The sequence below is a fragment of the Triticum aestivum genome, chromosome 4B, assembly GCF_018294505.1.
Source record: "Triticum aestivum cultivar Chinese Spring chromosome 4B, IWGSC CS RefSeq v2.1, whole genome shotgun sequence".
NCBI lineage: Eukaryota > Viridiplantae > Streptophyta > Magnoliopsida > Poales > Poaceae > Triticum > Triticum aestivum.
The window spans coordinates 138,941,095-138,956,207 of NC_057804.1; positions in this window are offsets into that span (position 1 = coordinate 138,941,095).

Consider the following 15,113-nt stretch of genomic DNA (forward strand, 5'->3'; position numbering starts at 1 on the left):
GGGGGGTCCAAATTACATCTTGACCGGCTCCTGCATCAAGAGTCAGCTGTCCAACCGAAGGCCCTATACTTCTCGAGGGATTGTCTAGATAATTAATATTGCAATAATCAGACAAAAGCACTGGGCGTTTAATGACTACACCTAGATATAGGATCCATGTTACCGTACTAAACCTTTCTGTCACTGGTGTTCAAAATAACACTTCATAGTCTCCCTACTCGTAGCCTCTCCGTGGCTCATTCTCCAAGATCTTAGGTACCTGCAGGGATGAAGAACGCGAAGGAGAAAAGAGACAACCAAAGAACAATTTTATTTCACACACACGGGGCATTAATTAAAAGCACTTCCATTGACCCCTCCAACAAATACATCGGATTGCAAGGCTCTTGCCTCAAGCAACACCTTATCAGACTACTCACACACCGGGTCACATTTTATTTCTCCATTGTTCAATTCTACTTGCCCACTAGACCGAGGATGATAAGGTGATGCTACTCCATGGTTTACATCATACTTAGCTAAAACTTTACGAAAAGCACCATGGATAAAATGTGAACCACCATCAACCATTAAATATCTAGGGACCCAAAGCCTAGGAAAAATAACTTCTTTAAGCATTTTAATAGAAGCATTGTGATCAACACTACTAGTTGAAATGGCTTCCACCCATTTGGTAACATAATCAAGAATAACTAAAATATGAGTATAACCATGCGAGGAAGGAAAAGGTCCCATATAATTAAAATCCCAAACATCAAATGGCTCAATAACAAGTGGATATTTCGTAGGCATTTCATGACGTCTATCAATTTTACCAACTCTTTGACATTCATCACAAGAAAGAACAAACTTACATGCATCTTCGAAGAGAGTGGGCCAATAAAAACTAGATTGCAATACCTTGTGTGCAGTTCTGTCTGCAACATGGTGTCCTCCGTAGGCACCGGAGTGACACTTCCTCAAGATATATTCTTGTTCATGCTCAGGTATACAACGTCTAATAATTAATACCATCTACTCCTTATTTATAAAGATGTGGGACATCCCAAATGTAATGTCTTAAATTAAAGAAGAATTTCTTTTGTTGGTGAGTATAGTTAGGTGGTAAATATTCTCCAACAATGAAATTAGCATAATCAGCATACTAAGGGTTATTACAAGAAGATGAAGTATTAATAATAGCAAATTGCTTACCAGGAAAACTATCATTGATAGGTAGTGGATCATCAAGAAAATGTTCCATCCTAGACAAATTATCTGCTACAGGGTTATCAGCTCCCTTTCTATCAACAATATGCAAATCAAATTCTTGAAGAAAAAGAACCATCTAATTGACCTAGAGACTAGGTTCGGTTTTATCTCATACTCAGCAGCAACAACATCAGGTTGTGCTATTGGTTCAAGCATAAAGTTATTGCTAGGAGTAGCAAAACTTCCAAGATTATGAGCCATGGTAATATTTTTGGGGTTACTACGTATAAGACTTGCAACAAAGGAAAAACTAAAACTAAAACTAAAAAATTGAAACAAAACTTTAATAAAAACTCTATCCAGAAAGACTAGGCACACAAAGCCTCTCCGGCAACGGCGTCAGAAAAAGGTCTTGATTACTACCTTTGGTGATTCGGAAATGGAGCAGAAAAGATTCTCGCCTTTTTCCCCAAAGGTGACCCTAAGTTATTGAACGCTCAGGAGGACTGTGCCCTTTAAGCTAGGGTCAAAAACAAGCTTTTGTTAAATAAATCTCTAGCTTTTAACCGTATCGTATATCAAACTTAACATTGCAAACACATAATGCTTACAACCATATATTTGTGAAGGGGCCATATCTCTACTCTTATAAAAAAACAAGTTGGTGATGATGGTGTGCCTGCATCTTACAATATAGACCGTCCGATCTATATCTGACAGATAGAAAGCAAATTATGGTAATTTTGCAAAAAGATACCCACACCTCTCTCCATATTTGCAGATAAGGTCTTCCCTCGTTCATCCTTATCTCCCACAACTTCATTGTTGAGAAATTAAAAAAGGAAGCCTCTGAAACAATCTGGCATGGTGGCCGCTGCCGGCGTCATCCATCCCCATGCCTCCGCCCAGTCCGACCACCAATCACCACCACGTCCCACTCCTCCTCACCTTATCTCTCCTCTTTCTCGATATATCATTAGTTTTTACACATGAGATTACTCCCGCATGGGTCAATCACAACAGGTGTTTTGTAAAAAAAATGCATCTTGATGTTCCGTGTAATGCACGGCATCTTGTAGTATGATCTTAATTGTGCGTTGGAAGTCACCCATGGAGATGTGCTTGTTACGAACTGAAGTGAGGGATGTGTCCAAATTACATCTTGACTGACACGCCTGATACGTCTCCATCGTATCTATAATTTTTTATTGTTTCATGCCAATATTCCACAAATTTTATATATTTTTGGCAACATTTTATATTATTTTTGGGACTAACATATTGATCTAATGCCCAGTGACAGTTCCTGTTTGTTGCATGTTTTTTGTTTTGCATAATATCCATATCAAACGAAGTACAAACACGATAAAAAATTACGGGGATTTTTTTGGAATATATGTGATTTTTGGGAAGAAGAATCAGCGTGAGGCGTGGTCCACAGGCCCCACAAACTCATAGGGCGCGCCCTAGGGGGTAGGCGCGCCCCTAGGGCTTGTGACCACCTCATAGGTCAGTTGGAGGTGTCCTTCGGCAACAATGAAGCTTCTATCCGGATAAAAATCATGTTAACATTTCAACCCAATCGGAGTTACGGATCTCCGAGAATGTAAGAAACGATGAAAGGCCAGAAAACAGGGACGCGAAACAGAAGAGAAACAAAGAGAGATCCAATCTCGGAGGGGCTCTCGCCCCTCCGCCGCCATGGACCAGAGGGGAAACCCTCTTCCCATCTAGGGTGGAGGTTAAGGAAAAAGAAGGAGGGGGGCTCTCTCCCGGTGGCGCCGGAACGCTGCCGGGCCATCATCGTGACGGCGATCTACACCAACAACTTCGCCGACGTCATCACCAACTCTCTCCCCCTCTATTCAGAGGTGTAACCTCTCTTTTACCCGTTGTAATATCTACTTATACATGGTGCTCAACACTATACATTATTATCAATGATATGTGGCTATCCTATGATGTTTGAGTAGATCTGTTTTGTCCTATGGGTTGATTGATGATCATGATTGGTTTGAGTTGTATGTTTTATTATTGGTGTTGTCTTATGGTGCTCTCCGTGTCATGCAAGTGTGAGGGATCCCCTCTACAGGGTGTCGCAATATGTTCATGATTCGCTTAGGGTGGATGGTGTGAGTGACAAAAGCACATACCCTAGTAAGTGAGTTGTTGTGTATGGGAGTAAACAGGACTTGATATTTAATGCTATGGTTGGGTTTATCTTAATGATCTTTAGTAGTTGCGGATGCTTACTAGAGTTCCAATCATAACTACATATGATCCAAGTAGATAAAATATGTTAGCTCATGCCTCTCCCTCATATAAAATTGCAATAATGGTTACCAGTCTAGTTATCGATTGCCTAGGGACAAATAACTTTCTTGTGTGACAAAAAGCTCTCTACTAAAAGTAACTTAATTGTTTCTTTATCTAAACAACCCCTAGCTTTTATTTATGTGTTCTTTATTATCTTGCAAACCTATCCCTTTACACCTACAAAGTACTTCTAGTTTCATACTTGTTCTAGGTAAAGCAAACGTAAAGTGTGCATAGAGTTGTATCGATGGTCGATAGAACTTGAGGGAATATTTGTTCTACCTTTAGCTCCTTGTTGGGTTCGACACTCTTACTTATCGAGAAAGGCTACAATTGATCCCCTATACTTGTGGGTTATCAAGACCTTTTTCTGGCGCCATTATCGTGGAGCAATAGCGTGGGGTGAATTGATGTCTACTACACAACTTGTTCTTGTAGACTTGTGTTGGGCCTCCAAGCGCAGAGTTCTGTAGGACAGTAGCAAATTTCCCTCAAGTGGATGACCTAAGGTTTATCAATCTGTGGGAGGCGTAGGATGAAGATGGTCTCTCTCAAACAACCCTGCAACCAAATAATAAAAAGTCTCATGTGTCCCCAACACACCAAATACAATGGTAATTTGTATAGGTGCACTAGTTCGGCTAAGAGATGGTGATACAAGTGTAGTAATGATAGTAGATATTGATTTTTGTGATAGTAACAATAAAAAACAGCAAGGTGGCAAGAACAAAAGTGAGCACAACTGGTATTGCAATTCTTGAAAATGAGGCCTAGGGTCCGTACTTTCGCTAGTGCAATCTCTCAACAATGCTAATCTAGTTGGATCATATAACCATCCCTCAACGTGTGATCAAGAATCACTCCAAAGTACTTATCTAGCGGAGAACATAAGAAGAAATTGTTTGTAGGGTACGAAACCACCTTAAAGCTATTGTTTCCGTTTGATCTATTCAAGAGTTCTTACTAAAATAACGCAAAGCTATTCTTTGCATTCGATCTATCCAAGATTTTGTACTAAAATAACACCATACGATACACATCAACCAACTCTAATATCACCTAGATACTCCAATGTCACCACAAGTATCCATGAGTTAATTATACGATATGCATCAAACAATTTCAGATTCATAATACTCAATCCAACACAAAGAACCTCAAAGAGTGCCCCAAGATTCTACCGGGGAAACAAGGACGAAAACGTGCATCAACCCCTATGCATAGATTGCCCCAATGTCACCTCGGAATCCGTGAGTTGAGTGCCAAAACATATATCAAGTGAATCAATATAATACCCCATTGTCACCACGGGTATTCATATGCAAGACATATACCAAGTGGTCTCAAATCCATAGAAGTATTCAATCCGATGAAATGAAATCTCAAAGGGAAAACTCAATTCATCACGACAATAAAGAGAGGGGAAAGCACCATATGATCCAACTATATTAACAAAGCCCGCGATACATCAAGATCGTGTCATTAAGGACATGAGAGAGAGAGAGAGAGAGAGAGAGATTAAACACATAGCTACTGGTACAAACCCTCAGCCGCGAGGGTGGACTACTCCCTCCTCATCATGGTGGTCGTCGGGATGATGAAGATGACCAACGGTGATGATTTCCCCCTTCGGCAGGGTGCCGGAACAGGGTTTAGATTGGTTTTTCGTGGCTATAGAGGCTTGTGGCGACGTAACTTCTGATCTATATACTCCCCTAGGGTTTTTGTAATATTTGGGAATTTATAGGGCGAAGAGGCGGTGCGGGAGGCCACCGAGGTGGGCACAACCCACTAGCCCAGGCGCGCCCAGGTAGGTTGTGCCCCCCTCGGGGCACCCCTCTGGTACTTCTTTGGCCCAAGTTGTGTCTTCTGGTCCAGATTTTTTTCCAAAAGGTTTGGCTGCATTTGGACTTCATTTGGTATTGATTTTCTGTGATGTAAAAAACAAGCAAAAACAACAACTAGCATTGGGTACTATGTCAATAGGTTAGTCCAAAAAATGATATAAAGTTGCTATAAAATGATTGTAAAGCAATTAAGAATGATAATATAACAACATGGAACAATAAAAAATTATAGATACGTTATCAGCATCCCCAAGCTTAATTCCTGCTCGTCCTTGATAACCCACAAGTATAGGGGATCACAATAGTTTTCAAGGGTAGAGTATTCAACCCAAATTTATTTATTCGACACAAGGGGCGCCAAAGAATATTCTTGAGTATTAGCAGCTGAGTTGTCAATTCAACCACACCTGAAAGACTTAATATCTGTAGCAAAATATTTAGTAGCAAAGTAATATGGAAGTAACGGTAACGGTGGCAAAAGTAACAGTAGTAGTTTTGTAGCAATCGTAACAGTGGCAACAGAAAAGTAACGGAGCAAAGATCAATATGTGAAAAGCTCGTAGGCAATGGATAATTATGTTGGATGGCATTCATCATGCAACGGTTATAACAAAGGGTGACACAGAACTAGCTCCAATTCATCAATGTAATGTAGGTATGTATTCCGAATATAGTCATACGTGCTTATGGAAAAGAACTTGCATGACATCTTTTGTCCTACCCTCCCGTGGCAGTGGGGTCCTATTGGAAACTAAGGGATATTAAGGCCTCCTTTTATAGAGTACCAGAACAAAGCATTAGCACTTAGTGAATACATGAACTCCTCAAACTATGTTCATCACCGGGAGTGGTCCCGATCAGTATTGTCACTTCGGGGTTGCCGGATCATAACACGTAGTAGGTGACTATAACTTGCAATATCGGATCAAGAACAAAAACATATTCATGAAAACATAATAGGTTCAGATTTGAAATCATGGCACTCGGGTCCTAGTGACAAGCATTAGGCATAGCAAAGTTATAGCAACATCAATCTTAGAACATACACTACAAAAAAAAGACACATCCATGACATTTTGGGCCGAACAATTTTTTTCTGTCATACTTATGACACTTCTATGATGATAATTGTGACAAAACCCGGTATCATCATAGATGTGGTGGCCTCCTACTTCTATGACAAAAATCATGACGGAAAATGGACTTTTCGTCCTAGGCGGGACGGAGACGCAGCTGCATGACATTCTTTGGGCCGTCCATGACGGAAAAAACTGTGGTAGAAGCGAGGGTGAGGAAAATTTCGAGGATTCTTGGTTACGGTGGGTAGTCGGGGGCCGAGCGATGCGCGTTTCTCTCATACATGTACGCGCGTGTGTGCGAGGCGTTGGGCTTTAACTAAACTAGAGCGATTGCACTAGCTACATTACTGAACCCAAGTGATTCCGCTACTGCTGCTAACTGAAGCCGACAGAACCCTGTTGCCTCCTTCCCTTGATGAACAGTGAGCATTGTTGGGGGGGGGGTTTGGATGAACAGTTCCCGGTGGGGTGGATGAACAGGACCCCGTGGTGTTGCCTCTGGATGAATAGGACCCCGATCGAGCCGGTTGGGGATGGATGAACAAGACCCCATGGAGGGCTGGATGAACAGGATGACCCCGTGGAGGGCTGGTTGAACAGTAGCCGATGGAGGGCTGGATGAACAGTAGCCCGTGGAGGGGTGGTTGAATAGGACCCCGTGGAGAGGGCTGGTTGAACAGTAGTCGGTGGAGGAGCGCGCAGTGGAGTCTAGATGAACAGGAGCCCGCGTATGAACAATCGCAGGTGGAGGCTGGAGGAGGTCGACGGTGGATGAACAGTAGCTCGTGGAGGCTGGAGGAGGTCGACGGTGGACATGAACAGTATCCCGTGGAATCCCGTTTTGCGGTACGCCACACCCCTCCCGATGAACATGAACCCCATTTCGACCGTAGCGCTCCAACACAAGTCCGTTTCCTCCATTTTGCAGTACGCCACACCCCTCCCGATCAACAGGACCCCGTTTCGACTGTAGGAGGTCCAACAGAAGTCTGTTTCCTCCGTTTTGCGGTACGCCAGACCCCTCCCGATGAACAGGATCCCGTTTCGATCGTGGCCGGTTGAACACAAGGCCGTTTCCTCCGTTCTACGACACACCAGGCCTAGTTTCTATCGGTTGTTCCATCCAATCCCTCCCGATGAACACGACGACGCATTCCGTTCCGACCCAGCTGGTTGGCTCCCATGAACACAACGACGACGCAGTTTCTCCATTCCGACCTAGCCATGTACACGAGCCCTGGCAGTACGTATGCGCGAGTAGGCATTCGAGACCTCGCCCGTATGTATGTACGTGGCCGTATTTACGTTCTTGCACCCTGGCCATTGTACCTATGTGTACATGCTACGTGCGCGCCTCTACTATGACACGTGCGCGCCTCTACATCGTCCAGTATGTACGTACACATTCGCGACCAGAATGACAACGCTACGTACGCTTCGACCAGGTGGGTCCCGACTGTCAGGCACTTCGTTGCATGCAAAGATGTAGCTGGTGGGTCCCAGCAGTCACGGTGGCGAATCATTTTTTTCCCGTAATATGGACGCACTTCCTTGCGTGCGAAGATGTAGCTGGTGGGTCCCAACAGTCAGGGGGGAAACATTTTTTTCATGAAATACGATGGCCCGTCCGATGGGTCCCTGCTGTCAGATGGAGGAATAATTATTTTGCGTGTAATAAGGAGGCACTTCCTTGCGGCCGCCGTGGACTCAACTGTCAGCCTCTCCATGTACAGTACTCTTCCGATGGAAGTCGTTCCTTGACCATGTTGACCACGCCGCGCCGAGAGCACCAGGGAGGTGGACGACGGCGAGGCCTAGGAAGGGGATGACGCGGAGCCGGGGAAGACGTGGCAGTGGAAGCCCGCACGGAGAGGAGTACGAGGGTTCACTGGTTCGGCTACGATGTGAGGCTACCGTCGCCGCAGAATAACAGGGGGTGTGGGTGAGTAGAGGGATTCCCTAGCTAGCGGTGGGAGTAGTAGGGGGAGGTGAGGCCTACGCGGCAGCACAACCGGCCATGGGAGGCGGGAGTAGGCGGTCCGGCCGACGCTGGATTTGACGGCTAGAGCAAGAAGATCAGAGATTGAAGAAACACGACGGCCGTTGGATTGACAAACAACGGTTACGTCTGCTAAAATTGTTTGTTGACGTATATAATAACTAAAAAAATCTTGCATACACGTCAATTTAATAGGCCCACAAGTCAGACCATTCCCTATTTTTTAATAATTTATATATAGCTCATTGCAACTTCTTATGCAATTTATTGCAGTCCGTTTTTTTGTTGGAGGGCCAGGGTTAAAAATTTAAATGAAATTTCGCATATTTCTGTGGGTTCCAAACTATTTTTAATACCAAAATGTCGAGCCAGATTGAAAGTACTTTGAAGATATATTTAAATTAGGTTAAAGGCCAGTGAAATAGGAATCTGGAAATGTGAAAAAATTCAGAAATTATAAAGTAATTGCCAATTTGTCATCTGTTTTTATATTTACAACCCATTTCATATTACTTTCAAGATTTGCAGTCATCTTGAAAGAGTTGCAGCCCATCAGGGTGTAGAAAAATAAGTAGGCATGGATTGGGTATTCTTCAGAAAAAATAAACTGGGATCATTTTCACAAAGAAAAAATAGCTGGGTTGGTCATATGGTGAACATAAAATATAAGCCTGGGCTAGACGGGCCACATCCCAGTTGAAACCCTGCTCCGTCTCAACAATAACAAAAAAAATACTGCTCGATCAGCTGCGTCCCAGGTGTTAGCCGATCTTGTGTTGTTCTCTTGTCTATTGACTATATATGCTCACAATGTCGTGGGTCCCAGATGTCAGGAAACCACTAGGAGGAAGCATTTTCTTTTTCCATATGTTAACATGGTGGGCCCCTACTATCATCCTCTCCACGTACTTCTGCCGATTCCTGTTGTTTGTTGACCATGTTGACAACGCGAGAGGGCGGCGCCGCGACGAGCGCACCAAAGCGTGCGGAGGATGACGGCGATGCCTCAGACGTTGGTGTTAACGATTCAAGAGACAGTGGGGCGGCGATGCGTGCGCTGAGGCGCAGCCAACCGTGGGAGGCGGAAGCAGGAGGCGGAAGCAGGCGGCGCTGAGGAAGACATGACTGAAGAAACACGACATACTGTAAAAGCAGCAGGAGTACTTAACAACCTTAACGGAAACCAGCAGGGGCACTTAACAACCATAGCTGAAAGCAGTATGAGTACTTATACAGGTTCAACCATACAAAGCATGCCTCGAACAGTGCTACTTTGCCTACAGTTAACCAAGGGTGAGGCTGCCAAGCCCCAGGACAAGGCCCAGGCGCCACCGCACATCCACAACCTTCTGAAAGCGGCTGCATCTCGCAATGTGGTCAATAAACATGATATTCACTTTAGAGCCATGGAAAAGTAGGAACATAATCTTCTGTCCTATTCTCCAAGATGGACGGGCCTTCATTATTTGAGACCATCCATGAATAAGTATCTTTTCACCTCCAAGGGGAATGGAGTAGGTCGACATAAACATCATGTTGTGACCAAGCGCAAGTCTGACCCGACCATGGTCAGTCATCTGTATAGGAACAATAGAACAGGGTAGCTTCTGTTTCAAGAAGATCACAGCTGTAAAACTGTGTATAAGCAATAGTTTATGAACAACATATATAACAGAAAACAACTCGTACCATAAGTTTCTCGACACAGTTGGACCTGTTCAACGAGTGCAACAGTGGCACACATATCCCACGTGGCCTTCCACCATTGAAACGCCCCACAAGGACCTCAAGACGATCAATAAAGTGTAGGAACTTGTGGATGTCATCCCAGTCAACTTCAGTGCCATTAGTAACAGCCGAGTTCTTACAGAATAACAAACGAGCAGCCTACTTAACTCTGTAAAAACCTACACATGCCACCAATTATAAGAAAATATTAGTTAGAAGTAGCATCTTCGTGAGAGATTCGTTGCTACTTCTAAAGTTAAATTATGATTAGTTAGACATAATAGGTGGATTAAGAAGTAATCGAGGCAAAAAGCAAGAACCAGATACAATTCTAACATGGATGAACAATTGGAACAACGTCAGGGTGGAAGATCGTAGTAAAGATGAGACCAGGTTCTGCTATTTCCATCAACATTCGTGCGCCAACTTTCAGTCCGTAACACTTGAGAAAGTTTATCCAAGTTCGGCCATAAAAAAGTAGCGATCTTCTTGGTTCATGAACCCAACTTAGAACTTATATCCATGGCTTGTCTTCATTGTGACTGTCGGTGTCAAAATCGGCGGATCTCGGGTAGGGGGTCCCGAACTGTGCATCTAGGCGGATGGTAACAGGAGACAAGGGACACGATGTTTTTACCCAGGTTCGGGCCCTCTCGATGGAGGCAAAGACCTACTCCTGCTTGATAAATATTGATGATATGGGTAGTACAAGAGTAGATCTACCACGAGATCGGAGTGGCTAAACCCTAGAATCTAGCCTATGGTATGATTGTTGTTCGTCCTACGGACTAAAAACTCTCCGGTTTATATAGACACCGGAGAGGGCTAGGGTTACACAGAGTCGGTTACAATGGGAGGAGATCTTCATATCGTATCGCCAAGCTTGCCTTCCACGCCAAGGAAAGTCCCATCCGGGCACGGGACGGAGTCTTCAATCTTGTATCTTCATAGTCCAGGAGTCCGGCCGAAGGTCATAGTCCGGCCATCCGGACACCCCCTAATCCAGGACTCGCTCAGTATGTTGGGGAATGTAGTAATTTCAAAAATTTCCTACGCACACGCAAGATCATGATGATGCATAGCAACGAGAGGGGAGAGTGTAATCTACATACCCTTGTAGACCGAAAGCGGAAGCGTTATGACAACGCGGTTGATGTAGTTGTACGTCTTCACGGCCTGACCGATCAAGCACCGAAACTACGGCACCTCCGAGTACTAGCACACGTTCAGCTCGATGACGTCCCTCAAACTCCGATCCAGCCGAGTGTCGAGGGAGAGTTCCGTCAGCACGATGGCGTGGTGACGATCTTGATGTTCTACCGTCGCAGGGCTTCGCCTAAGCACCACTACAATATTATCGAGGAGGACTATGGTGGAGGGGCCACCGCACACGGCTAATAGATCTCAAGGATCAATTGTTGTTGTGTCTTTGGGGTGCCCCCCTGCCCCCATATATATAGGAGCAAGGGGGGAGGTGGCCGGCCTATGGAGGAGGCGCACCAAGGGGGGAGTCCTACTCCCACCGGGTGTAGGACTCCTCCTTTCCTTGTTGGAGAAGAAAAGCGGAGGAGAGGGAGAAGGAAAAGGGGGCCAGCCCCCTTGTCCAATTCGGACCAGAGGGGGGGCGCAGGCCTCCTTTCTTTTGGCCTCTCTCCTCTATTCCCGTATGGCCCAATAAGGCCCATATACTCCCCGGCGAATTCCCGTAACTCTCCGGTACTCCGAAAAATACCCGAATCACTCGGAACCTTTCCGAACTCTGAATATAGTCGTCCAATATATCGATCTTTACGTCTCGACCATTTTAGAGACTCCTCGTCATGTCCCCGATCTCATCCGGGACTCTGAACTCCTTCGGTACATCAAAACTCATAAACTCATAATATAACTGTCATCGAAACCTTAAGCGTGCAGACCCTACGGGTTCGAGAACAATGTAGACATGACCTAGAACTATTCTCGGTCAATAACCAATAGCGGAACGTGGATGCTCATATTGGCTCCCACATATTCTACGAAGATCTTTATCGGTCAAACCGCATAACAACATACGTTGTTCCCTTTGTCATTGGTATGTTACTTGCCCGAGATTCGATCATCGGTATCCAATACCTAGTTCAATCTCGTTACTGGCAAGTCTCTTTACTCGTTACGTAATGCATCATTCCGTAACTAACTCATTAGTTACATTGCTTGCAAGGCTTATAGTGATGTGCATTACCGAGAGGGCCCAGAGATACCTCTCCGACAATCGGAGTGACAAAACCTAATCTCGAAATACGCCAACCCAACATGTACCTTTGGAGACACTGTAGTACCCCTTTATAATCACCCAGTTACGTTGTGACGTTTGGTAGCACCCAAAGTGTTCCTCCGGTAAACGGGAGTTGCATAATCTCATAGTTACAGGAACATGTATAAGTCATGAAGAAAGCAACAACAACATACTAAACGATCAAGTGCTAAGCTAACGGAATGGGTCAAGTCAATCACATCATTATCCTAATGATGTGATCTCGTTAATCAAATGACAACTCTTTTGTCTATGGTTAGGAAACATAACCATCTTTGATAAACAAGCTAGTCAAGTAGAGGCATACTAGTGACACTATGTTTGTCTATGTATTCACACATGTATTATGTTTCCAGTTAATACAATTCTAGCATGAATAATAAACATTTATCATGATATAAGGAAATAAATAATAACTTTATTATTGCCTCTAGGGCATATTTCCTTCAGTCTCCCACTTGCACTAGAGTCAATAATCTAGTTCACATCATCATGTGATTTAACACCAATATTCACATCTGTATGTGATTAATACCCATAGTTCACATCGTCATGTGATCAACACCCAAAGGGTTTACTAGAGTCAATAATCTAGTTCACATTGCTATGTGATTAACACGCAAAGAGTACTAAGGTATGATCATGTTTTGCTCGTGAGAGAAGTTTAGTCAACGGGTCTATCATATTACAGAGTCGTATGTATTTTGCAAATATTCTATGTCTACAATGCTTTGCACGGAGCTACTCTAGCTAATTGCTCCCACTTTCAATATGTATCCAGATTGAGACTTAGAGTCATCTAGATCGGTGTAAAAGCTTGCATCGATGTAACTCTTTACGTCAAACTCTTTTATCACCTCCATAATCGAGAAACATATCCTTATTCTACTAAGGATAATTTTGACCAATGTCCAGTGATCTACTCCTAGATCACTATTGTACTCCCTTGCCAAACCAGGGCAGAGTATACAATAGGTCTGGTCCATAGCATGGCATACTTTTATAGAACCTATGACTGATGCATAGGGAATGACTTTCATTCTCTTTTTATTTTCTTCCGTGGTCGGGTCTTGAGTCTTACTCAATTTCACACCTTTGCAACACAGGCAAGAACTCTTTCTTTGACTGTTCCATTTTGAACTATTTCAAAATCTTGACAAGGTATGTACTTGTTGAAAAACTTATCAAGCGTCTTAATCTATCTCAATAGATCTTGATGCTCAATATGTAAGCAGCTTCACCAAGGTCTTTCATTGAAAAACCTTTTATTCAAGTATCCTTTTATGCTATCTAGAAATTCTATATCATTTCCAATCAACAATATGTCTTGCACATATAATATCAGAAATGCTATAGAGCTCCCACTCACTTTCTTGTAAATACAGGCCTTTCCAAAAGTCTGTATAAAACCATATGCTTTGATCAAATCATCAAAGCGTATATTCCAACTCCGAGATGCTTGCACCAGTCCATTGATGGATCGTTGGAGCTTGCACATTTTGTTAGTACCTTTAGGATTAACAAAACCTTCTGGTTGCATCATATACAACTCTTCTTTAATAAATCCATTAAAGAATGTAGTTTTTTGACATCCATTTGCCAGATTTCATAACATGTGACAATTGCTAACATGATTCGGACAGACTTAAGCATCGCTACAGTTGAGAAAATCTCATTGTAGTCAACACCTTGAACTTGTCGAAAACCTTTTTGTGACAAGTCGAGCTTTGTAGATTGTAACACTACTATCAGTGTCCTGTCTTCCTCTTGAAGATCCATTTATTTAACATGGCTTGCTGATCATTGAGCAAGTCAATCAAAGTCCATACTTTGTTCTCATACATGGATCCTAACTCAGATTTCATGGCCTCAAGCCATTTCGCGAAATCTGGGCTCATCATCGCTTCCTCATAGTTCGTAGGTTCATCATGGTCTAGTAACATGACTTCTAGAACGGGATTATCGTACCACTTTGGTGCGGATCTTATTCTGGAAGACCTACGAGGTTCGGTAGTAACTTGATCTGAAGCTTCATGATCATCATCATTAACTTCCTCACTAATCGGTGTAGGCATCACTGGAACTGATTTCTGTGATGAACTACTTTCCAATTTGGGAGAAGGTACAATTACCTTATCAAGTTCTACTTTCCTCCCACTCACTTCTTTCGAGAGAAACTCCTTCTCTAGAAAGGATCCGAATTTAGCAATGAAAATCTTGCCCTCAGATCTGTGATAGAAGGTGTACCCAACAGTTTCTTTTGGGTATTCTATGAAGACACACTTCTCCGATTTGGGTTCGAGCTTATCAGGTGAAAACTTTTTCACATAAGCATCGCAGCCCCAAACTTTAAGAAATGACAACTTTGGTTTCTCGCCAAACCATAGTTCATAAGGCGTCATCTCAACGGATTTTGATGGTGCCCTTTTTTAAAGTGAATGCAACTGTCTCTAATGCATAACCCCAAAATGATAGTGGTAAATTGGTAAGATACATCATAGATCGCACTATATCCAATAAAGTATTGTTATGACGTTCGGACACACCATTAAGCTGTGGTGTTCCAGGTGGCATGAGTTTGTGAAACTATTCCACACTGTGTTAATTGAAGACCAAACTCGTAACTCAAATATTTGTCTCCGCGATCAAATTGTAGAAAC